We start from the raw sequence: 24,549 nt of genomic DNA on the forward strand, positions 1-24,549 counted from the left end.
TGGGAAGCAAGGAGGTACTTAAAACATCAATCTAGGCCTGTGCTGTGGTAGTGCCACGCAAAACATCAAGGGGTGCAAGTCCCCTCCATGGAAAACACGACCACACCATAACACCACCGCCTCCGAATTTTCCTGTTGGCCCTGCGCACGCTGGCAGATGACGTTCACCGGGCATTCGCCATACCCACACCCTGTCATCGGATCGCCACATTGTGTACCGTGATTCGTCACTCCACACAACCTTTTTTCACTGTTCAATCGTCCAATATTTACGCTCCTTACATCAAGCGAGGCGTCGTTTGGAATTTACCGGCGTGATGTGTAGCTTGTGAGCAGCTGACAATCAAATCCAAGTTTTCACATCTCCCGCCTAACTGTCATAGTACTTGCAGTGGATCGCGATTCAGTTTGGAATTCCTGTGTGATGTTCTGGGTAGATGTCTGCCTATCACACATTACGACCCTCTTCAACTGCCGGCGGTCTGTGTCAGTCAACAGACGAGGTCGGCCTGTACCGTTTTGTGCTGTGCGTGTCCCTTCACGTTTCCGCTTTACTATCACATCGGAAACAGTGGACTTAGGGATGTTAAGGAGTGTGGAAATCTCGCGTATGACACAAGTGACACCCATCACCTGACCACGTTCGAAGTCCGTCCCATTTTGCTCTCTCACGATGTCTAAGGTCGCTGATATGGAATACCTGACAGTAGGTGGCAGCACAATGCACCTTACATGAAAAACGTATGTGTTTGGGGGTGTCCGGATAGTGCACTGGAACATTTCTTTATATCTTCCTTACGTTCACTACGCCACATTCGCACTTAGTAGGCAAAACTGGAACTATTTTTTTCCTGTGTAAATCGTTTCCGCATTAGCATATCTACCAAGTTTCGCTGCTATACGATAAGTACTAAATCTCCGTGAGTATCTGCAGTTCATTTATAAGCATCCGGTATGATAAAATTTATCGCTGATGTGGCGATGTACGGGTGGAACATTTAATACACCGAACAACGTCCTTTGCAGTCACAAATGCTGGGCATGGACTCGAACTGGGCCTGGATGGCGGAGTATAAATGTAGATGTAGATGTGTCTTCTTCATTTCATGCTGCTTCAGGTCTGCCAGAGTTCGTCATTGTAATGACAGGTGAATGACGGCGCGAATCCGTCGACCTCCCATGACCAAATATTTCCAGTGGGTGATAGATCTGGGGAATATAATTGCCAGAACAATAGTTGAAAAACTTCTGTATCGAGGTGGGTTACTACGAAGAGCGGAGTAAGTGCGCAAGTTATTCTTCGTGGTCCTTCAGTGTTTTGTGGATGCGTACAGAATTGTACACTTACTAATGCTGATGGTAGTTCGCATGGTAATGGTTGGGTTAGTGTGGCTCTAGTTCGTAGTGGTAAAGTGGAGACTGTATCAGGGCTAGAGACTTTTAACAGCCGAGAAGTTATTTCTTATCGTACATTTCAGATATATGAGGTGTATAATAGAGATGGTGGTTCATCTTACTATATGTCTACAATGCCGTTGGTTCTTAGGACAACGAATCGTCGTAAAGTAAATGAATCAGAGTCTGTGTCCGTATGGGTTAAAGGTGCACTGAATTGTGCTAAGACTAAAGTTGTTGGAGATGTGACACATTACTATAGAAACTGAAATAAAGTAACTGTCCTTCGCCTGAGAATATGAAAAAAAAATCACACGACAGCAAAAAAGAAACCTATTGGGTCACTGTAAATGACCCATCCCAGATCATCCAGATACTGATTCACCAACAGACACTGACATCTCAGAAGGGGGAACCATGGCAAATGGGGGCAGCTGTGCCCCCATCTTTGATTATATATTTATAAAAATTCATTTGCTTCCAGTTGCTACGATATATATATCTTCGATATGCTAGTGTACTATATGCGGCGTTCTAGGTACTTTGCGTTGCCCACTGGGCGTTCTAGCGCGACGCTACTAGTATTATTTAGCGTCGCGCGCAATTGGTCCCAGACCGGAACATCGGCAATATGCGTGTTTACATCATGTTGTTGAAATACTGGTCATGGAGACCTCGAATCTAGGGCATAGCCACCGGACTTAAAAAGTCATAAATGTGACGTCTGTTGTCAAATTTACCGGCTGTACGATCTAGAGTTGATCTTGTTGTGTACCCAATGGCAACCCGTACTGTCATGTCAGATGAGACTCCACTCAAGGATACGCCGTTGTGATGCAGACCGCACAGCTGGGTCTCGCCTTAAAAGGTGATGTGATGCCACTGCTGCGTCAACGGGCGCAGCACTTTTAGGCGCCCCTCTCTCTGCTGCAGCGTCGAAGGACGCTGCGAGGGCAGTCGCAGTGCTGACACTCCGTGGTTTCCAGATGTCAAGGCACTGTCTGTGTTCAAACTTGTCTGCTGCAGACAAAGCCATTTCCTAACTGGAGGTACGTGATTTGACTGTACAATCCCGCTAACAAAATTTCTGTCCTCTCGGGCGCTAGTCGCGTGGAGTCTTTGAGACTTCGAGTGTGGCTCTACTGAAGCAATCGACTCCACATTCACACGACAGTCAATAAATACTATCCGGCACGAATAGCAGTACAGCTGAACGACAAACGGCGGTCTCGATTCGCCACAATCCTGTCGCTGCAGAATTCTGACGGTGGACGTCTCTCCTGTCTTATACGAGGCATAACACGATCTTCTCACAACCAAGCAATGTTCAAAAGCGATTTCTCGATGAGAAAAACAATTGCGTAATCTTTCATTATATGCATAATGTAGAAGCTGTTACTCCTGTCTCCTTCGGGTGGTTCTCTGAAATGCTAGTTAGTTGCTTGTCCAAACATGTAGTTTAACGTCTGTTGCATGCCGTTTTGACATTGTTGCAGTTTTAATGGCCAGCAGTTTACGTAGATTGAAAATGCTGCTACGTTCGTGGGTATACTTATTTTTTAAATGTTTCAGCCTTTTGACTTTCCTGGAGTGGAATAACTACTGATGTTTTCGAGTTTCGAGGTGGTTTCTTTGTTATCTGGCCTACCAATATACTGAAAAGTACAATTTGCCTGAAAGGTCTGCTTATTCCTCAATTGCAAACGAAACATATTTAAAAAAAAAATTGAACCATGCTAAGGCTAGGCGCAAATTGAGAAGCGTATATCACGTGTGACGTGACACGACACTACAGCGCGACACGCGCGTGCCGCACGCGTCGCGCGGGTCCAGCGCATATTGCGACGCGTCCACCGTACTTCGCACGCGCCTACTGGCGACGCTCTGCGCTGGCTGAACCGAAGCGCGCGCAACCTCTTATCTTTCTCAAACGATTTTACAGAAACTATTATCTGAAAATATATGATTTTTGCCTTACTTGTAGCGTTATGTCAGCTTCGTGACGAAGTGCCCATCACCTCGCTAATGACCATTCTTATTGTGATGTACACATTTTTAGTAAGACACTACGCAAAACTCAAAAAGTTTGCAACGAAAATTAGGGGTCGCTACGATTTTGCGTTTGGTGCGTATTACACCATATGTTGCTGCGTATTAAATTTAGCTAACATGCTGAATTTTTATTTAGACTTGGGAGGAGATCTCTATCTGCCTCCGATCTCCAGAAAATGGATCCCATGTAGCGCGCTCACTTCCGATCTCACGCCCGCGAGAATGAAATACTCGCAACATCTCTCGTATCTCCTAAACCGCTGGAGACATCGAAACGAATGTTTGGCGAATGATAGCACACAAGGAGGAGAGTGTTTTGTCAATTATTAAACACACGGAACTTTCTTATCTATGGTGATATATCACTACTTATACTTCTTTTTTTATTTATTTCACTCCAGTGACTGTAATTTTTTAACAGTTATCGACAGCTAGCGAAACAAGAGCTTCCTAGTATGAAAATAAACATGAAATTTCTTCTTTTATGTTACTGAAAACCGATACAATGAGGTTTTTCGTAAGCTATTGAGCTCTGTGATTGCCTATTACTTGTTAATGAGGCCCTCCGTTTCGGAATTCTGTCTCAGTAGCTGCTGTGAGATGAGTTTGGCAAATTACATTGTGACAAAGGAAGTACAATTAAACAAGTCACCAAGAGAAATGTGGCCTTTACTTCGAATGGGAAAAGGTTAACAACTCACACAAAAACAGATTGGCAATTCTGTTGGAATTTTGGTGGAATCCCCGTAACCCACCGTATTTTTAACACTCAGTGACGGGAATGGAAACTTACCAAAGGACTTTATTCCTTCTCTTGATCTGAGCAGTATTAAAATAATGACGAGCGTTCCTTCAGGCGGAATGATAGGCACATGCCAGATACTGTTTACTCACCTATTTACTCCTTCAGCAGCGAAGGATAATGCGCGCGACAGGAATGCACAAGCTAGCCATGTGTGCCTTGTGAGATGGAGTTCGAAAAACATTGTCATGAAAGTAGATCTGCCTTTGTCAGCAGCACATTTCAACAAATTAAATATATCTAATCATAACACTCTTAAAGATTATTCCTACTTTCGTAATAATACCGACCATTTTCTTCATTTGTGTAGCCTGTTGTTGTATAATTAGTTTATTAATACTGATAATGTCCATGCAACAATTGAAATGCTTTTTCTCATCACGGCGAACCAATTAAAACATTGTTATCTGTGACTGCTTTTCGACTGTTTCTAGCTTGCAGTGGAAATATGTTGTTCACACGCAAGTAGTACAGTGTGTCGTATTACACTATTACATCCATATCAGAGTAATCACAGTGAAACTTCTATACTTCAGATCTTGACGCTTTTTACCACAAGAACAAAGGGATCACACCTGTGGAGATTATCCCTTTCTAAATTTTTGTAACAGATCGTACAGATACACTAGCTTAATAGGCAGCGAGAATATAACCTTGCTTTACTTTCCTGCCTTGATTCTTAATCACATGATTTTATAGTATTCCTTGCTTCCTTATTCACTACCCTCTGTCCCTTCTTGCGATCTGAAAACATCGCGGAGGCATGTGGTGCAATTCCAGCGGCGAATGGCTCATCAGTTACTGAAGTACACATTTTTCTTGACAGAAGAAAAGCAAAACAAAACTATGCAGATATAAATAACAGAAAAGTATAACGTGCTAACGAAGAAAGCTGGAGCGTTTAAATGGCGAAAAACGAAACACTACCCAAAGGCAATAAAATTCAGTGCACAGTAAGGCAAAATTTATCGTATTGGCAATACTACCACTGCTGATATGCGCCGTTCCGATGTGAGCATATGGCCGGGCTACTTTTCGGCTCCCCTCCTCAAATTTCCCACGTTGCTAGCGAAGCAAGCGCGACGCGTGGCGCGAGAAACTGTGCCTCAACCACAACGCCGCGCGACCTGGCGCAGGCGCGTGTCGCGTCCCAGTCGCGTCGCGTCGCAATTTGCGCGGTCCCATTTGAACCTGTGATGTTGCGTCGCGCCACACGCGCTATACGAGTCTCAATTTGCGCCTAGCCTAACACAGACATTGGGTTACATGGCTGACATCAGTATCATCAGCGTAAATCGTGTTTCAGTTTCCGTAGCGATAGGAGAACTGGAGGCGTCAGCTGCTACACGTTTCTCTAGCGAAAGTAAATACTGTTTATTTCTTCCGTTTTTTTTCTCGTAACAGATGCTGTATTTGTTTTCCACTAGCTGCATTCTATTTCATTCGTCGGGGAAATTATGTATTACACTTCCACAGGTATGTGATGTGACCATGAGGCGGCATCTATCCATCAACTGGTGTGGCTGCACTCAATTCCTGTGATACATCAAGTTCTACATCTACATCTACATCTACATGGATACTCTGCAAATCACATTTAAGTGTCTGGCAGAGGGTTCATCGAATCACCCTCACAATTCTCTATTCTTCCAATCTCGTATAGCGCGCGGAAAGAATGAACACCTATATCTTTCCGTACGAGCTCTTATTTCCCTTATTTTATCTTGGTGATCGTTCCGCCCTATGTAGGTCGGTGTCAACAAATTATTTTCGCATTCCGAGGAGAAAGTTGGTGATTGGAATTTAGTGAGAAGATTCCGTCGCAACGAAAAACGCCTTTCTTTTAATGATTTCCAGCCCAAATCCTGTATCATTTCTGTGACACTCTTTCCCATATTTCGTGATAATACAAAACGTGCTGTCCTTCTTTGAACTTTTTCGATGTACTCCGTCAGTCCTACCTGGTAAGGATCCCACACCGCCCAGCAGTATTCTAAAAAGAGGACGGACAAGCGTAGTGCAGGCAGTCTCCTTAGTAGGTCTGTTACGTTTGCTAAGTGTCCTGTCAATAAAATGCAGTCTTCGGTTAGTCTTCCCCACAACATTTACTATGTGTTCTTTCCAATTTAAGTTTTTCGTAATTGTAATACCTAGGTATTTAGCTGAATTTACGGCTTTTAGATTAGACTTATTTATCGTGTAATCGAAGTTTAATGAGTTCCTTTTAGCACTCATGTGGATGACCTCACACTTTTCGTTATTTAGGATCAACTGCCACTTATCGCACCATTCAGATATTTTTTCTAAATCGTTTTGCAGTTTTTTTGATCTTCTGATGACTTTATTAATCGATAAAAGACAGCGTCATCTGCAATCAACCGAAGACGGCTGCTCAGATTGTCTCCCAAATCGTTTATATAAATAAGGAACAGCAAAGGGCCTATAACACTACCTTGGGGAACGCCTGAAATCAGTTTTGTTTTTCTGGATGACTTTCCATCAATTACTGTGACGTCTCTGACAGGAAATCACAAATCCAGTCACATAACTGACACGATATTCCATAACCACGCAACTTTACTACGAGCCGCTTGTGTGGTACAGTGTCAAAAGCCTTCCGGAAATCCAGGAATATGGACTAGATCTGAAATCCCTTGTCAACAGCACTCATTCGACATTACTGCCTCAGGATAAAGACACGTAACTCTGAAATCTATTGCAACGAGTAGAAAGCAATAAATGGAGTTGTCCGGTTATAAAAAGATGTAATAATGGGTGTAAACGTATTCATTTCTCCTTACTGAAAACTTTTTAATCTAAGCAACACGAAAGGATTGGCAGCTGCAAAGGAAATACTCGTCCCACACACGTGGTCTCTACCCGTCATTCACACACACTGCCCCGTCACCTACCTGCCCCCCCCCCCCCCCCCCCTCCCACCGTGGCATTCTCTTTTCAAGCAACGGTCGTGACGTCGTTCTTAGAACGCCAAGTGAGCTATGCGTTATAATGACGACATGGCACTCTGAACGCAGTACATTTGTTTTGTATACGGTACTGTACTACATTACGCTCAAGACCTATTTTTTTGTATAATGCATTTATTCATAATCAGAATACCGTTTCTATGCGCTTGGCCGGCCGGAGTGGCCGAGCGGTTCTAGGCGCAACAGTCTGGAATCGCGCGATCGCTACGGTCGCCCTGCCTCGGGCATGGATGTGTGTGATGTCGTTAGGTTAGTTAGGTTTAAGTAGCTCTAGGTAAGTCCTATAGTGCTCAGAGACATTTGAACCGTATTTTTATGCGCTTGGAAAAGTTGTTTGTATGTTTCCAGAATGAGATTTTCACTCTGCAGCGGAGTGTGCGCTGATATGAAACTTCCTGGCAGATTAAAACTGTGTGCCCGACCGAGACTCGAACTCGGGACCTTTGCCTTCCGCGGGCAAGTGCTCTACCAACTGAGCTACCGAAGCACGACTCACGCCCGGTACTCACAGCTTTACTTCTGCCAGTATGTTATCGATTGAGCTGGGGAGGCTAGAAAGGGCGGAAAATGACTGTGGTTCGAAAAGCACGCTGCGCCACACACCGTAAGGTGCATGCAGAGTATATAGTATCAGATGCAGAAATATATGTATGAGGCACAAGACAGTTAATGAGGCACACAAATGTTTCCGTTCTGGTATAACCCTGTTACTCGTCTACCGAATTCTCGCTCAGTAACGATGTGATTACTGACGAATGACAAGGCGTACGCTTGATATTACACGGGCAATACTGTAGTCAGCTGTCGGTGCCACAGAACACGTAGAAGGTTTGGCGTGCCAGTTGCAGGAGTTTTGCAGCGAGCAGACTGGCGCGCCATTCGCAGGGGACAGGGCGCCCGGAAAGTTGTGGCCTCGGAGACTGGCGCCAATAAACATGCCGCCCTCGCAGGTGCCGTAAACACTGCCCCCACCCCACACGTCCCCCCAGATAGCGCCATTCCGGCGACAGCGGCAGACATTTCTCTTTCCGCCGCCCCGGATGCGATTTCGCTTTCCACGTTTTTCCAGTTCTTTGTGCGGCTCTCGCTGTCGAGTGGGGGAGGTGGAAACCTGTGTGTAGCTGAGCAGAGTTGGGGCGGCACTGATGGAGAAAGATGGGGGCGACGATTGACACTGGGAGAAGTCAGCGTGTCACACTTTAAGGTGGCACAGCCTGCGAGGTTTTTACTCATATGCTGTCTCCCAAACAGTAGAGGCAGGTCAGCAGGTTACATATCATAGACGCATTCATGCAGAATATCTTCAGAGACATGCGACTGGCTACACTAACTTTTCTCTATTAGAAACCAGTGCTTCACAATGGACGACGATTGATCGACGGACGCGAAGTTAATATCGGGCACGTGCCAACGAAACGTAAAAGGACTTAAAATACATAACGGGATCTCCTTGTAGACACTCTGCAAGTCAACGAACAGTACGTGGCAGTGGATACTTCGAACAAATATTGGTTAGTGAGCGCTGCATTTCCCAGCAGGGGAACAGCGACCAATAGAAATTAAAATTGTAGAGCCGTCACAAGTCGCATGTTAATTTTCCTTTACTTTACACTTTTTACTGGACCAACGCGAGTATCTTCAGTGCTCCACTGTTAACCGAGACTGCTTGCTTCTTGGTGTCACCCAAAAGTATGCGCGAATACAGATTCAGAATGTACCTCGCACTTGTGGCAGCTCTATAATTTTAATTTTAAATGTTACTTATGTTCTATATCATTCGCCTATTAAGCGAATGAAAAGTAGCTGTACAGTTGGCTCCGTACGCCCCATAATCTCTGTATCTTACTCTCCCTACGTGAAATGTGCGATGGTGTCAGCCAAATGGCGGCACAGACTCCTTTGAATCTAATATCTTTGAAAAGAGTAATGTCACCTTTCCTTGAGAAATTTCCATATAAGCTGCCTAAGCATGTCTGTCACCCTTTCGTCTAGGCTACACCGACCTTTTATGATGGGAGCAGTGCCTCTCTGAATTTGTCTGGTGACTGCTGTCGTGCCAGATACGTAAGTCTCCCAACTACTTCTTAGTTTCACCCGCTTCCAAATGTTTTATAAGCTGTGACGGTCCCATTACGGTCACCACTATTTATGTATGACTTGTTTCCCTTCGTTATAGACGTTATTTTGGGTTTCTCAAGAGAATTGTCACCAATTACCTCAAGTGGGAAACTATGTCTAACCGTTTCAGCAATTTTTTTGACGTTATTCAAGGACGATACTATCCTGTAGGCGACAGCATCCCCAGTTAAAAACTTCATAGTGCTGCTGACACAGTCTCAGATAATTTGTGACAACTCTCTTACAAACGCAAAATAATGTCTATAACGAACAGAAAGAAGTCATACTATCCGATTACATAAATAGTGGTGACCGTGATGGTACCGTCACAGCTTATAAAACATTTGGAAGCGGGTGAAACTAAGAAGTAGTTGGGATACTTACGTATCTGGCACGACAGCAGTCACCAGACAAATTCAGAGAGGCACTGCTCCGATCATAACAGGTCGGTGTAGCCTAGACGAAAGGGTGACAGACATGCTTAGGGAGCTTATATGGAAATTTCTCAAGGAAAGGTGACATTACGCTGTTCAGAGATATTACACTCAAACAAGTCGTTGCGGCCTTTTGGATGACACCATCGCACGTTTCAAGTAGGGAGAATAACATACAGAGATTATGGGGCGTACGGAGCCACCTGTACAGCTACTTTTCATTCGCTTAATAGGCGAATGGAATACATCAGAACATAAGTAACATTTAAAATTAAAATTGTAGAACTGCCACAAGTGCGAGGTACATTCTGAATCTGTATTCGCGCATACTTTTGGGTGACACCAAGTAGCAAGCAGTCTCGGTTAACAGTGGAGTTCTAAAGATACTCTGTTATCTCTACCAGAGGCAGACAATACAGTGTCCTAGCAAAAAGGAAGATGGTTCAAAGGGGTTAAATTAACACGTGTTCCTTTTTCGCTTTCCACGTTTCAGGGTCTAAAAACGTCATCTAGGAGTGCTCAGATTAGTTTTGGTTACTCGTAATATCTCTGAGTGACTCAGATTTGAGTTTTCGTTTTCCTGTTGCGTGCGATCTTTTTTGTTTTCATTTCCCCATGTGGAGACGGGAGTCAACAATATATTTTAGCCGTCGAAGAGGGAAGCTGGATACAAAAGGAGTTCCCTTTCACTGAACTTCTTCCTTGTCTTCCATCCGTTCTATCAGGTAAGTATCCCATAAGGCTAAACAATACTCAAGAAGAGTAAGAACAATTGTAGTGCAAGCAGTCTCTGTAGTTAAGTTTTTCTGAATCTAAGTTATCAATGTGTTCTGAAAATAAAGCGCAGTCTTTGGAATGTCTTGAACATTACGACTTGGAGGCTGTTAAAGAGTGTTGTCCCGCCTGTCTCATATTTTGTGAGGTAGAATACTAACTATCAAAGTCAAATAAGTACATTTAAAAGTACAATTGCAATTACAGCTACAGAAGTTTACCTTTGCATATATTTCAAACAGATAGTCTCGAAACCCGAGTCAGCAGATTAGCTCGCGACACAGTTTCCTTTAATGAATTTGACTTGACGACGTGTAGACTGTGTGGACTACTTGCTGGGGGAGAGAGGAATTACTTGAAACGCTGCGGCCCGTTCCCCCGTCCACTGGTCTCTCATTACTCGGGCTGCGGTCTACCAGACGACAAGTGCCCGATTTGACCAAAAAGAAGCACATTCCTTTCAGCCGATGGAATATTTTTCCCCCTCTCGTTAACAGGAGTGGCGCGGCGGGCTCTTCGACGTATTTCTCAGAAGGCGAAACTTTTAATGAGCACTGCGCTGTCAAACGTAGACCACGAATGTCACAGCCTTCATTCAGTGTAAAGTAACAACCCCCCTCTTGGGAAATTTTTGCGCGCCTCTACGAAATTATTCCTGTACGAGCAAATAAATTTAATTATCGTGGTAAAGATATTAATAGTTGTTTTGACTTATTTCATCGGAGGCACCAGATTAATCGGCGCCAAAAGAAAAACATTCCTCGTTTCATATTACCTTCATTTCAGAGTCCAGATTTTCTTTGTGGCATCAAAGCTATTCTTCATAGCGCCTGTGTTGGTCAGTTGAAAAAAGAATCTGTTTGTGCTTTGTCACTAAGGAGTACAGCGCACACACACTTAAAATTGAGTTTCTTTACGTTACGTTTAGCATCATCCTTCTGTTTATTGCTGATCGTGTTCCATTCGAGCGAGCTTTGTGTGCGATTTCTGATGCCCTGAATGTTACTGCATCTGTATTGTTTGAAAGAGCTCATTCGTTTCGCTTTCTAAGAGGGAGGCAATTCTTTCCGTGCTGCCCATGAGGCTCTGTGTTCTTCTGGCTCTATCTAAACTTATTCATTTTATTTCTCGATAACACCGGCGTTCTCGTTGTGTGCGATTGAAGTTGTGGCAGATTTAGAGGAACGAGAGGGAAGACAGAAGAAACTATCTATACAAAGCCAGCCCACGCCTCTAATGACTTCGTCGTCGACAAGCCGCTACGCCCTGATCTCTCTTTTCAAACTAATCGAATGAATCAAAGCAAACTAATACAGAATGCAGGTTCAGAGTATTTTCAACAGTATGTATTTAACAGCGACTTTCACCGGTAAGAAAGAAACAAATAAGCTAGAGCTCGTTTCATGGGTATTGGATATTAATGGCCAGACATGTAGCCGTCAATGCGTAAAGTTCACACACGGAGATTGTCAACAGAATTTTGTATAAAATCTTTGTAACGTAGCTCACTGGGAACAGTTTTGGTCTTGTATTGTGAGAGACGTAGTAACTATAAAGTTATTTGAATTGGGGTCAGTATGTGAAACGGTGGCTTACCATCAATTTTTCAGGAAAGCATTATGATCAGATGGCCGACGAAAGCACATGCAGATAAATGTCAAAACTGTCAGGTGATTACCCTGACATGTGACACCTGTAAATTGCTGACCATAATAACTTAGAGAGGAACAGAAAGAAAAACTGAAAACGTCTTAGAGATCAGATTGGTTTCAGGAACAGAACAGGTGTTAGAGAAACAATTCTAAAATTTCACTTAGTAATGGAAGACATTTTGAAGAAAAATTGATGTCCTATACTAGCAGTTGTGGCCTAGAGAAAGGCGTTGACATTGCAAGGTTGAATAAAATGTTCACATATCTTAGAAGACTGGGGCTCCGGTAGATCCACAGATGAACAGTCGTCAACATAACCAAAACCCAGGTGGGAGTAATACGAGTGGAAGTTGTAGTAAACTATACAGCACTTTTTATTCTCAAAACAATTGGTTTTATTCATGATTCCGAGACACCATATTATTCGAAACTGTTTTGGCTACAAAATCCTATTTTTTAATATAACGTTCGTTGAACGCGGCGGCCTTACGCCACAATGCTGGGAGTGTCCGCAGTTTGCCCGTACGCTACCACTCACCGGCGTTGGAGCCACTCGCTTCCTGCATCGATAACCTACCTTGTAACGCGAACGCGCAAACAATACAGAACAGATGTAAGTAATTTATGTTGTGTCACGTAGTAGAGAAGTGCTGTTTCTCAATTGACGATTCAAATTTATTACTAGGCTGTTGTTATAGTGACTAAATTTTTAACAGCTACCTACATCGATTTCAAGGATGCTCACCGTTACGTACATTCCTGAACATTATGTGGAATTGCCCCAGAACATTACTTCCTCTGACATTCATGACTGGAAATATGCAAAGTAAACTCATTTTCTGAGTCTCTTAGTAACAAAATTAGCAAATGGTGTTGCGATTGAGATGGTATATACTGTCTGGTAAGTAGTTGATCAGTATGTACACTGAGGAATTTTGAACAAGCGGTTCCACATATTTCGTTTCTCCCCCTACTGTGCTGAAATTTCTGATGATGTATCCTGCCTTGCACAGAATTAAAATAAACTGTGTTAATTATAATGGATGTGACAGGCGATTTACTGAGAACCAACCAGTAATACTTCTGAGTATTTCATTCATTGCTTCTTCTTTCGATCGAAGTTTCTTGTATTTAGTGATGAGAAGAAGCTATCTGTATGTACTTTAAAGAATTTTTATATACTCGAGATCGCGCTCAAAACTCGCTTTTAGTCACAGCGTTTCGACAGTCAGACTGTCATCTGCAGTTCTTTAAAAACTTTTTATATTGTGCATTGCATTCCATTGTGCATTTATTACTCATGCCGTGTTAATATTTTAGTGGAATGTAAATTGCATATCCCACACAGATTTGTCAGAAATAAAATTACGAACAAGTCTGTCACCACTTAAAATACACAGAGCTAAACTGCACATTGTGGAACTTGTCATGTCTACGTATGTAGCACTCCGTTGATGCTTGTCAGTTGTTGAAATCAACAATATATCGTAAAAGTGCATATTGGTTAATTGAACTTTGGGATAAATGTACACTACTGTACATTGTAGATTTCAACAACTAACAAGCACCAAATGAGTGCTACATATATAGGCATGCAAACCAATGTGGAATGTGCAATATATTCTCAACTAAAATGTTAACATGACATGAGTAATGAACGCACAATACAACGTGACGTACAACTGAAAAAATTATCAAAGATGGGAGGATTACAGACTTACCTGCCGAATCTGGCAAAAAAAAATAGAACTCGATTTTGGGTATAAATAATTTCTGTAAAGATTCTTCTCTTGTTGGATCTTTGTTGGGCCTGATTACAGATATTTTTTCACTAAGAAAGAGCATTAGTTTTGCTTTATCAGTGCATTTGTATAAAGCAAGAACAATAGTGGTCCCAGGATTGAACCCTGTGGATCGCCAGTAGTATTTTTTTTTCTTCACACAAAGAAAATTCATCATGAGAACTGTATGAGCTATCTAATTCGACCTTTGGGTTCCCATCCGTTAAATATGAAGCGAAGCAAATCCCCATTGTGCCTAAAAATTGGTACACTCTTAAGTTCCTTCAATAAAAGTTTGTGATGTCATCTATCGGATGCCGTAGATGGATCACAAAATGAGCGAAACTGATCGCTGCCTCTTATGCAGATGACTTATTCTGTTGAGAACCCGTGGTCCAGGGGTAGCGTCTCGGTCCCGGGTTCGAATCCCGCCGCTGATTAAACTTTGATTAAAAATCAGTATTGGCGGCTGAAGACATCCGGCGTAAGAAGTCACCCGTATTCTGCCAACGCCCTTGTCAAAGAAGGCGGAGGAGCACTCTCTTGCCCTTTGGGTGAGAAACTGCCCCTAAAGGCGGAAGAATCAGTAATGATCAACGGCATGAGGATGCAGAAGGCAATGGAAACCACTGCATTAAAGACACGTAACGTGTATCCACAGGACATGTGGCATGTAATTGAAACAGTGTCATGATGATCTCCCCATTGGCGAAACATTCCGGAATACTACCCCATTCGGATCTCCAGGGGGGGAGGTGATCATGAGAAAAAGCATGAATAATAAACGAAAAGATAACTGTCTACGAGTCGGTGCGTGGAAACTTGAACGTGGTAGGGAAGCTATAAAATCTGAAAAGAGAAATGCAAAGGCTCAATCTAGATATAGTAGGGGTCAGTGAAGTTTAGTGGAAAGAAGACAAGTATTTCTGGTCAGATGAGTACAGATACGGTAATATCATCAACAGCGGAAAATGGTATAACGGGAGTAGGATTCGTTATGAATATGTATCGGGCAGAGACTGTGTTACTGTGAAGAGTTCAGTGATTGGGTTGTTCTTATCAGAATCGATAGCAAACCACAGTGACAACGGTAGTTCAGGCATACATACCGACGTCACAAGCCGAAGATGAACTGTTTCGTGCTAGGAATAAGAGAGGGGAAAAAGCTAACTGAGTTCTGTAATAAATTTCAACTAATAGTAGCGGAAACTCTGTTCAAGAATCACAAGAGGAAGAGGTATACTTGTAAAAGGCCAGGTGATACGATAAGATTTCAGTTAGATTACATCATGGTCAGACAGAGATTCCGAAATGAGATTCTGGATTGTGAGGCGTACGCAAGAGCAGATATAGACTCAGATCACAATGTAGTAGTGATGGAGAGTAGGCTGAAGGTTAACAGATTAGTCAGGAAGAATCTATACGCAAAGAAGTGGGATACGGAAGTACTAAGGAATGACGAGATATGCTTGAAGTTCTCTAAGACTGTAGATACAGCAATAAAGAATAGTTCACCAGGCAGTACAGTTGAAGAGGAATGGACAACTCTGAAAATAGCAATCACTGAAACTGGGAAGAAAAACATAAGTACAAAGAAGGTAAATACAAAGAAACCATGGTTAACGGAAGATATACTTCAGCTGATCAATGAAAGAAAGAAGTACAAAAATGTGCAGGGAAATTCAGGAATACAAAAATACAGATCGCTGAGGAATGAAATAAATAGGAAGTGCAGGGAAGCTTCAGACGAAATGGCTGCATGAAAAATATGAAGAAGTCGAAAAAGAAATGATAGTCTGAAAGACTGACTCAGCATTTAGGAAAGTCAAAACAACCTTCGGTTAAACTAAAAGCAACGGTGGTAACATTAAGAGCTCAACCGGAATTCCTTTGTTAAATGCAGAGGAGAGAGCGGATAGGTGGAGGGGGAAGATTTGTCTGATGTGATAGAAGAAGAAACAGGAGTCGATTTAGAAGAGATAGGAGATCCAGTATTAGAATCAAAATTTAAGAGTGCTTTGGAGGATTTAATATCAAATAAGGTAGAAGGGAGCGATAACATTCCTTCAGAATTTCGCTGATGACATTGTTACCCTGTGTGAAATTGAAGAAGAATTACATGATCTGCTGAATGGAATGAACCATCTAATGAGTACAGAATATGGATTGAGAGTAAATCGAAAAAGAGGAAAATAATGAGAAGTAGCAGAAATGAGAACATCGAGAAATTTAACATCAGGATTCATGGTCACGAAGTATATGAAGTTAAGGAATTATGCTACAAGGAAGACATAAAAAACAGTCTGGCACTGGTGAAAAGGGCATTCCTGGCTAAGAGAAGTCTACTAGTATCAAACATAAGCCTTAATTTGAGGAAGAAATTTCTGAGAATATACTTTTGGCGCTTAGCATTGTACGGTAGTGGAACATGAACTGTGGGAAAACCGGAACAGAAGAGAATAGACGTATTTAAGATGTGGTGCTACAGACGAATGTTGAAAATTAGGTGGACTGATAAGGTAAGGAATGAGGAGTTTCTGTGTAGAATCGGAGAGAAAAAGAATATGTGTAAAACGCTGGCAAGGAGATGACGATGAAGTCCCGTACTCCGTCACAGAGCGTAGGGGAACGATGCGGGAGATGCACACCGCTGTACTAGGCAAGGTTCTACTGCAGGTGGTTTGCCATTGCCTTCCTCCGACCGTAATGGGGATGAATTGTGATGATGAAGAGGACACAACACCCAGTCATGTCGAGGCAGGTGGAAATCCCTGACCCCGCCAGGAATCGAACCAGGGACCCCGTGCTCGGGAACCGAGAACGTTACCGCGAGACCACGAGTTTTGGACTGACAAGGAGAAGGGAGAGGATGATAGGACGTCTGTTAAGACATCAGGGAATAACTTCCATGGTACTAGAGGGAGCTGTAGAGGGCAAAAATTTTAGAGAGAGATTGGAATACATGCAGCAGATAATTTAGTACGTAGGTTGCATGTGCTACTCTGGGATGAAGAGGTTGGCACAGGAGAGAAATTCGTGGCGGGCCGCATCAAACCAGTCGCAAAGCTGATGATTCAAAAAAAAATCTTGTTTTGATATGCGCTTATAGATGGGTACTACCGGCTCTCACTTTGGCACTTTATTCAATGCCTTGTAAATTAGCTGAGCGGGTTCGGCAGAGGGAATGCTGGTCCGTGCCCCGTGCTGAGGCCTTTGCACCACGGGTTGCCTCTGCAGCTGGCGCTCCGGAGCCCGCGCCTTGTAAATCCGTGGGCAGGGCTTCCTGCGGTGCGTCTGTCCCCTTCTGTCCTTCCCCCTAAATTCCCGAGCTGCTTTTTATTGCGCCTCACCTGGCCATTTGTAGCGCCGACAAACGGCAGCCATATTTTTCGCAGAGCGCTGGGACGCTATCACAGGCGCAGTGTTTTTTATTTCCGCAGTTATGGCGTCCGCCGAACACAGCTGCCATTCCCACGAGAACTTTCCGTCATATTCGTCTGTTCCAGCGTCTACTGCCACACTTTCGGCGCGTTTGTGCTATGCAAATTAATCTTTGCCGCTTGCGGCATAGGTTAAAATCGTTATTAATATCCTCACGCGCCCCCCCCCCCCCTCTCACCGTGCCACCTTTTCCTCGGCGTTTTCCAATACTTTTATCTCCGTTAGGAATATAATATACCCCAGATTCACATTGAAGAGTTACTGTGTTTAAAAATAGTACAAAGAGGATAAATAAAACTGAAATTTTGCTTAGTCGACAATAAGAAGAAACATAATAATGAATGATTCGTCTTATAGCATAAATGAAGTAAAATGTAGCAACACTTCATATTATAGGACAAAAGAAAAAATAGTGTGAACTATCAAAGATACAGGATGAGTCAGGAGCAAAGGTGAGGTGCCCGTATTAGTGATTCCCAACAAAAAACTTTACATGAACATATTCCTTATTCCGAATGGTTTACTATGTACAACACATTTAATAGCATTGATCATTGTTGTACGTTTTCCTAGAATCTCGAAAAGCACGCATTCCAGCGTGAACGTGTCCAGTACGAAATTAAACTACATTAAAGCCCGCATCTCGTGGTGGTGCGGTAGCGTTCTCGCTTCCCACGCCCGGGTTCCCGGGTTCGATTCCCGGCGGGGTCAGGGATTTTCTCTGCCTCGTGATGGCTGGGTGTTGTGTGCTGTCCTTAGGTTAGTTAGGTTTAAGTAGTTCTAAGTTCTAGGGGACTTATGACCACAGCAGTTGAGTCCCATAGTGCTCAGAGCCATTTGAACCAAACTACATTAAATTTCCTACAAAAGAGGTGCTACTCAGTTTCCTCTGGGACTAATAGCTTGCGCGAAGAGAGAGCGAGAATATTGAAAATCTCGTGCAACGCGCATGCGGTGTAGTTTAGGTAGTTTTTGTAGGCCAATTTGATTTACTTGATAGAGCGCAACTGTCCTGTCTGGAATTGTTCGTTTTAACTTGCTTCATACTACTGTCGTGCTTTGTAAACAATGACGATGATCAAATAATACAGAAAATAAATAGCAATGTACCGGGTGATCAAAAAGTCAGTATAAATTTGAAAACTTAATAAACCACCGAATAATGTAGACAGAGAGGTAAAAATTGACACACATGCTTGGAATGACATGGGGTTTTGTTACAAAAAAAAAAAAAAAAAGACGCGTGAAAGATTTCTTGCGCGCGTCGTTTGGTGATGATCGTGTGCTCAGCCGCCACTTTCGTCATGCTTGGCCTCCCAGGTCCCCAGACCTCAGTCCGTGCGATTATTGGCTTTGGGGTTACCTGAAGTCGCAAGTGTATCGTGATCGACCGACATATCTAGGGATGCTGAAAGACAACATCCGACGCCAATGCCTCACCATAACTCCGGACATGCTTTACAGTGCTGTTCACAACATTATTCCTCGACTGCAGCTATGGTTGAGGAATGATGGTGGGCATATTGAGCATTTCCTCTAAAGAACACCATCTTTGCTTGGTCTTACTTTGTTATGCTAATTATTGCTATTCTGATCAGATGAAGCGCCATTTGTCGGACATTTTTGAACTTTTGTTTTTTTTTTTGTGGTTCTAATAAAACCCCATGTCATTCGAAGCATGTGTGTCAATTCGTACCTCTATATCTACATTATTCCGTGATTTATTCAGTTTTCAAATTTATACTGACTTTTTGATCACCCGATATATTAAATGTTTTGGGTAAAATCATTTTGAGTATTGGGCCGTGTCGTTGTAAACTAGTGAAACAACTAAATTGGAATTCAGCTCCTTCAGTGGTTACAATGAGGCCCAATTCTCAAGATTGTTTTATCCAAAATGACACCGGTCGTGGAAGCCTATGAATTTATACATTAAATGTGTCCTATCTCAGAAATCATTTGTAATAGGGCGTATGTCCATACGACGTTTTTTGTGCAGAATCACTAATAGTGTCACCAAATTCCTCGTGAGTCACCCTGTGTACGCATAGAGCGAAAATGTGCTGTACCTTGGAAAGCATTTGGAATAGGAATATGTTCATATGACTTTTTTTGAAACTTCCTGGCAGATTAAAACTGTGTGCCCGACCGAGACTCGAACTCGGGACCTTTCCCTTTTTGCAGGCAAGTGCTCTACCATCTGAGCTACCGAAACACGACTCACGCCCGGTACTCACAGCCTTACTTCTGCCAGTATCTCGTCTCCTACCTTCCAAACTTTTCAGAAGCTCTCTTGCGAACCTGCACAACTAGCACTCCTGAAAGAAAGGATACTGCGGAGACGAGATACTGGCAGAAGTAAAGCTGTGAGTGCCGGGCGTCAGTCGTGGTTGGGTAGCTCAGATGGTAGAGCACTTGCCCGTAGTTCCGCTTGGGACGCGACAGCGACCGGACGTGTCGGTACTTCCGCGTAGTCGTAGCGCCGCAAGCCGTGTTTATAATAATTCTTGGATTGTGACCTGTGATATTCTCAGTGCTTCTTCACTACCGTCGTACACAAGCTTCTTAATTTACTCACAGCGGTCCCGACCGCGCATATAGTGCAGTTATGGCTCCCAGTGTACCACGTAAGAATACCCTGTGTTTTGCATTTGAGAAATCTTCCAGGAATGTGCAACCGAGTTCTCTAGAAATCCATGACTGGATAGTAGGTATTATTGGCATCACATCCGATCAGGTCCACACAGCATATTATGACATGGCGGAATACTGTTTCTTTGTGAAGTTTTTAGACCAGATACAACTGGAGAAAATTTTGGTGAATACTGGTGGGAAAGCAGAGTTCCGACATCGTGATCAGTCGGTGAGTACAGTTTCAATAACTAACGCTGACATTGAGTATAAACAAGTGCGAGTGTTCAATTTGCCACCTGAGGTTGAGAATTGTTTTCTTAGAGATGTCCTCGCCAAATACGGTGACATCCGACAGATTAGAAACGAGCCGTCACAAACTCCAATGTTATAGTGGAGTTCGCTCAGTTGACATGGCCGTTAAAATCAATATCCCATCCTATATATTGGTTTGTGGTTATAAGGCTCATGTCATTTACGAGGGGCAAGTAGGCACTTGTTTTATCTGTAACACGAGTGGACATTTACGAGAGGATTGCCCACGGCGAGTTGTCGTACTTCGAAACAATCTGCAACAACGACAGAAATTAACATTGGCTGATGTCCTAACTCAAAATCAGACGCCTTCTGTGACTGACTCCAAACCGAGTGCATCTGTGTCAGAGGACAACGATCTCGGTAACAGCACCTTCCCACCCTTGCCTCAAAAACCCGTGGCCGGTCACCCCTTAGCCACCGGTGTTGCATTACCTGTCGGTAACAAACGACGACGTACTATAAGTGACGGTAGTGGTTCCGGCGAACAAGTAGTAAAAAATCAAACCGATGACGCGGAGCCACGGGCCTTCACACAGGACACGCAGGTGTCGGATGGCTCAGTTACGACCCGCCAAATTCCCATTCAACCGCCCGACGCAGAAACTGTCAATACGAGTGCAGCCGAGTGTTTACAGCAATCCGTTCCGATGGCGCTTGCCGACTCGCCGCAGGTGGCCAACACACAAGAGGCGACAGGCAGTCAACTGCAACTCGTAAACACGGCGGATGAAGCACGCGGTGTAGAGCATAACATAAACAGCCGACACCTCGAAACTGCTTCCAAACAACACGAGGACCCGGACAGCTGTATACAAACAGTCAGTGCGGCTCCAAACAAACACAGTGAGCCTACTGAAGCCGCGTCTTCGGACTTGCCGTCACCCGTTCCGAAGCAAGGACTTTCACATACTGCTTACAGCCACGACTCGCCGACTCCGCCGTCTTCAATGACACTTCGGACGCTCTAATGACCTCGTTGTCGACGGGACGTTAAACACTAACTAACACTTCGGACGCCTTTGCGACGGCAAAACAAAGTTAAACCAAAGGACTCCGTGGCTGGAAGTAACTCAAAAAGTAAAGTCAGTGCAAAAACTGGCACAAAACCTGCGGATGTAGGTTCGAAGTCCGACTGTGAGATGGACTGGGCTTCCTACGCTTCCCATCACCCACAAGTCTCGGACGATCATGAGTTAAGCTTATAAGTTTTTGTCCCTGAACATTAATAGAGTTAGGACAGATTTAAAATTAGCAATGCTACGGCAGTTTATCTATGAGTCCGAAGCTGATATAGTTCTGTTACAGGAAGTGTCTATCTTAAGTTTTCATGTATCAGGATTTGCAACAATCGTAAACACCGTGGCGGACGGGGGTACAGGTACGGCCATTCTATCACGAGACGGAATCCCAGTGAACAATATCGAAATGTTGGACTCCGGTAGAGGCATAGCTTGCCAGATTTTTGACGTCACCCTCGTCAATATCTATGCTCCATCTGGAACGACTTTAAAATCAGAAAGAGCTAACTTCTTTAGACAAGACATCATATACTTCTTCCCCCATGAACCATGGACCTTGCCTTTGGTGGGGAGGCTTGCGTGCCTCAGCGATACAGATGGCCGTACTGTAGGTGCAACCACAACGGAGTGGTATCTGTTGAGAGGCCAGACAAACATGTGGTTCCTGAAAAGGGGCAGCAGCCTTTTCAGTAGTTGCAGGGGCAACAGTCTGGATGATTGACTGATCTGGCCTTGTAACATTAACCAAAACGGCCTTGCTGTGCTGGTACTGCGAACGGCTGAAAGCAAGGGGAAACTACAGCCGTAATTTTTCCCGAGGGCATGCAGCTTTACTGTATGATTAAATGATGATGGCGTCCTCTTGGGTGAAATATTCCGGAGGTAAAATAGCCCCCATTCGGATCTCCTGGCGGGGACTACTCAAGAGGACGTCGTTATCAGGAGAAAGAAAACTGGCATTCTACGGATCGGAGCGTGGAATGTCAGATCCCTTAATCGGGCAGGTAGGTTAGAAAATTTAAAAAGGGAAATGGATAGGTTAAAGTTAGATATAGTGGGAATTAGTGAAGTTCGGTGGCAGGAGGAACAAGACTTTTGGTCAGGTGATTACAGGGTTATAAATACAAAATCAAATAGGGGTAATGCAGGAGTAGGTTTAATAATGAATAAAAAAATAGGAGTGCGGGTTAGCTACTACAAACAGCATAGTGAACGCATTATTGTGGCCAAGATAGACACAAAGCCCATGCCTACTGCAGTAGTACAAGTTTATATGCCAACTAGCTCTGCAGATGATGAAGAAATTGATGAAATGTATGACGAGATAAAAGAAATTATTCAGGTAGTGAAGGGAGACGAAAATTTAATAGTCATGGGTGACTGGAATTCGTCAGTAGGAAAAGGGAGAGAAGGAAACATAGTAGGTGAATATGGATTGGGGGGAAGAAATGAAAGAGGAAGCCGCCTTGTAGAATTTTGCACAGAGCATAACTTAATCATAGCTAACACTTGGTTCAAGAATCATAAAAGAAGGTTGTATACCTGGAAGAATCCTGGAGATACTAATAGGTATCAGATAGATTATATAATGGTAAGAGAGAGATTTAGAAACCAGGTTTTAAATTGTAAGACATTTCCAGGGGCAGATGTGGATTCTGACCACAATCTATTGGTTATGAACTGCAGATTGAAACTGAAGAAACTGCAAAAAGGTGGGAATTTAAGGAGATGGGACCTGGATAAACTGAAAGAACCAGAGGTTGTAGAGAGTTTCAGGGAGAGCATAAGGGAACAATTGACAGGAATGGGGGAAAGAAATACAGTAGAAGAAGAATGGGTAGCTCTGAGGGATGAAGTAGTGAAGGCAGCAGACGATCAAGTAGGTAAAAAGACGAGGGCTAATAGAAATCCTTGGGTAACAGAAGAAATATTGAATTTAATTGATGAAAGGAGAAAATATAAAAATGCAGTAAATGAAACAGGCAAAAGGGAATACAAACGTCTCAAAAATGAGATCGACAGAAAGTGCAAAATGGCTAAGCAGGGATGGCTAGAGGACAAATGTAAGGATGTAGAGGCTTGTCTCACTAGGGGTAAGATAGATACTGCCTACAGGAAAATTAAAGAGACCTTTGGAGAGAAGAGAACCACTTGTATGAATATCAAGAGCTCAGATGGCAACCCAGTTCTAAGCAAAGAAGGGAAGGCAGAAAGGTGGAAGGAGTATATAGAGGGTTTATACAAGGGCGATGTACTTGAGGACAATATTATGGAAATGGAAGAGGATGTAGATGAAGATGAAATGGGAGATAAGATACTGCGTGAAGAGTTTGACAGAGCACTGAAAGACCTGAGTCGAAACAAGGCCCCGGGAGTAGACAACATTCCATTAGAACTACTGATGGCCTTGGGAGAGCCAGTCATGACAAAACTCTACCATCTGGTGAGCAAGATGTATGAGACAGGCTAAGTACCCACAGACTTCAAGAAGAATATAATAATTCCAATCCCAAAGAAAGCAGGTGTTGACAGATGTGAAAATTACCGAACTATCAGTTTAATAAGTCACAGCTGCAAAATACTAACGCGAATTCTTTACAGACGAATGGAAAAACTGGTAGAAGCGGACCTCGGGGAAGATCAGTTTGGATTCCGTAGAAATGTTGGAACACGTGAGGCAATACTGAACTTACGACTTATCTTAGAAGAAAGATTAAGAAAAGTCAAACCTACGTTTCTAGCATTTGTAGACTTAGAGAAAGCTTTTGACAACGTTAACTGGAATACTCTCTTTCAAATTCTGAAGGTGGCGGGGGTAAAATACAGGGAGCGAAAGGCTATTTACAATTTGTACAGAAACCAGATGGCAGTTATAAGAGTCGAGGGGCATGAAAGGGAAGCAGTGGTTGGGAAAGGAGTGAGACAGGGTTGTAGCCTCTCCCCGATGTTATTCAATCTGTATATTGAGCAAGCAGTAAAGGAAACAAAAGAAAAATTCGGAGTAGGTATAAAAATTCATGGAGAAGAAGTAAAAACTTTGAGGTTCGCCGATGACATTGTAATTCTGTCAGAGACAGCAAAGGACTTGGAAGAGCAGTTGAACGGAATGGACAGTGTCTTGAAAGGAGGATATAAGATGAACATC

General features: G+C 43.3%; 1 protein-coding gene and 1 non-coding gene across 2 annotated transcripts in view; one reads left to right on the forward strand and one right to left on the reverse strand.

Moving 5' to 3' along the window:
- The window catches only part of LOC126240234 (ras-GEF domain-containing family member 1B-like), a 298,263-nt gene that overhangs the window by 150,092 nt on the left and 123,622 nt on the right, over window positions 1-24,549 (forward strand). The window lies entirely within an intron of this gene.
- Window positions 7,650-7,724, reverse strand: Trnap-cgg (transfer RNA proline (anticodon CGG)). The gene has a single exon. It is a non-coding gene; the product is annotated as a tRNA-Pro (tRNA).

Source organism: Schistocerca nitens, chromosome 1 (genome assembly GCF_023898315.1).
Source record: "Schistocerca nitens isolate TAMUIC-IGC-003100 chromosome 1, iqSchNite1.1, whole genome shotgun sequence".
NCBI classification, from domain to species: Eukaryota; Metazoa; Arthropoda; class Insecta; order Orthoptera; family Acrididae; genus Schistocerca; species Schistocerca nitens.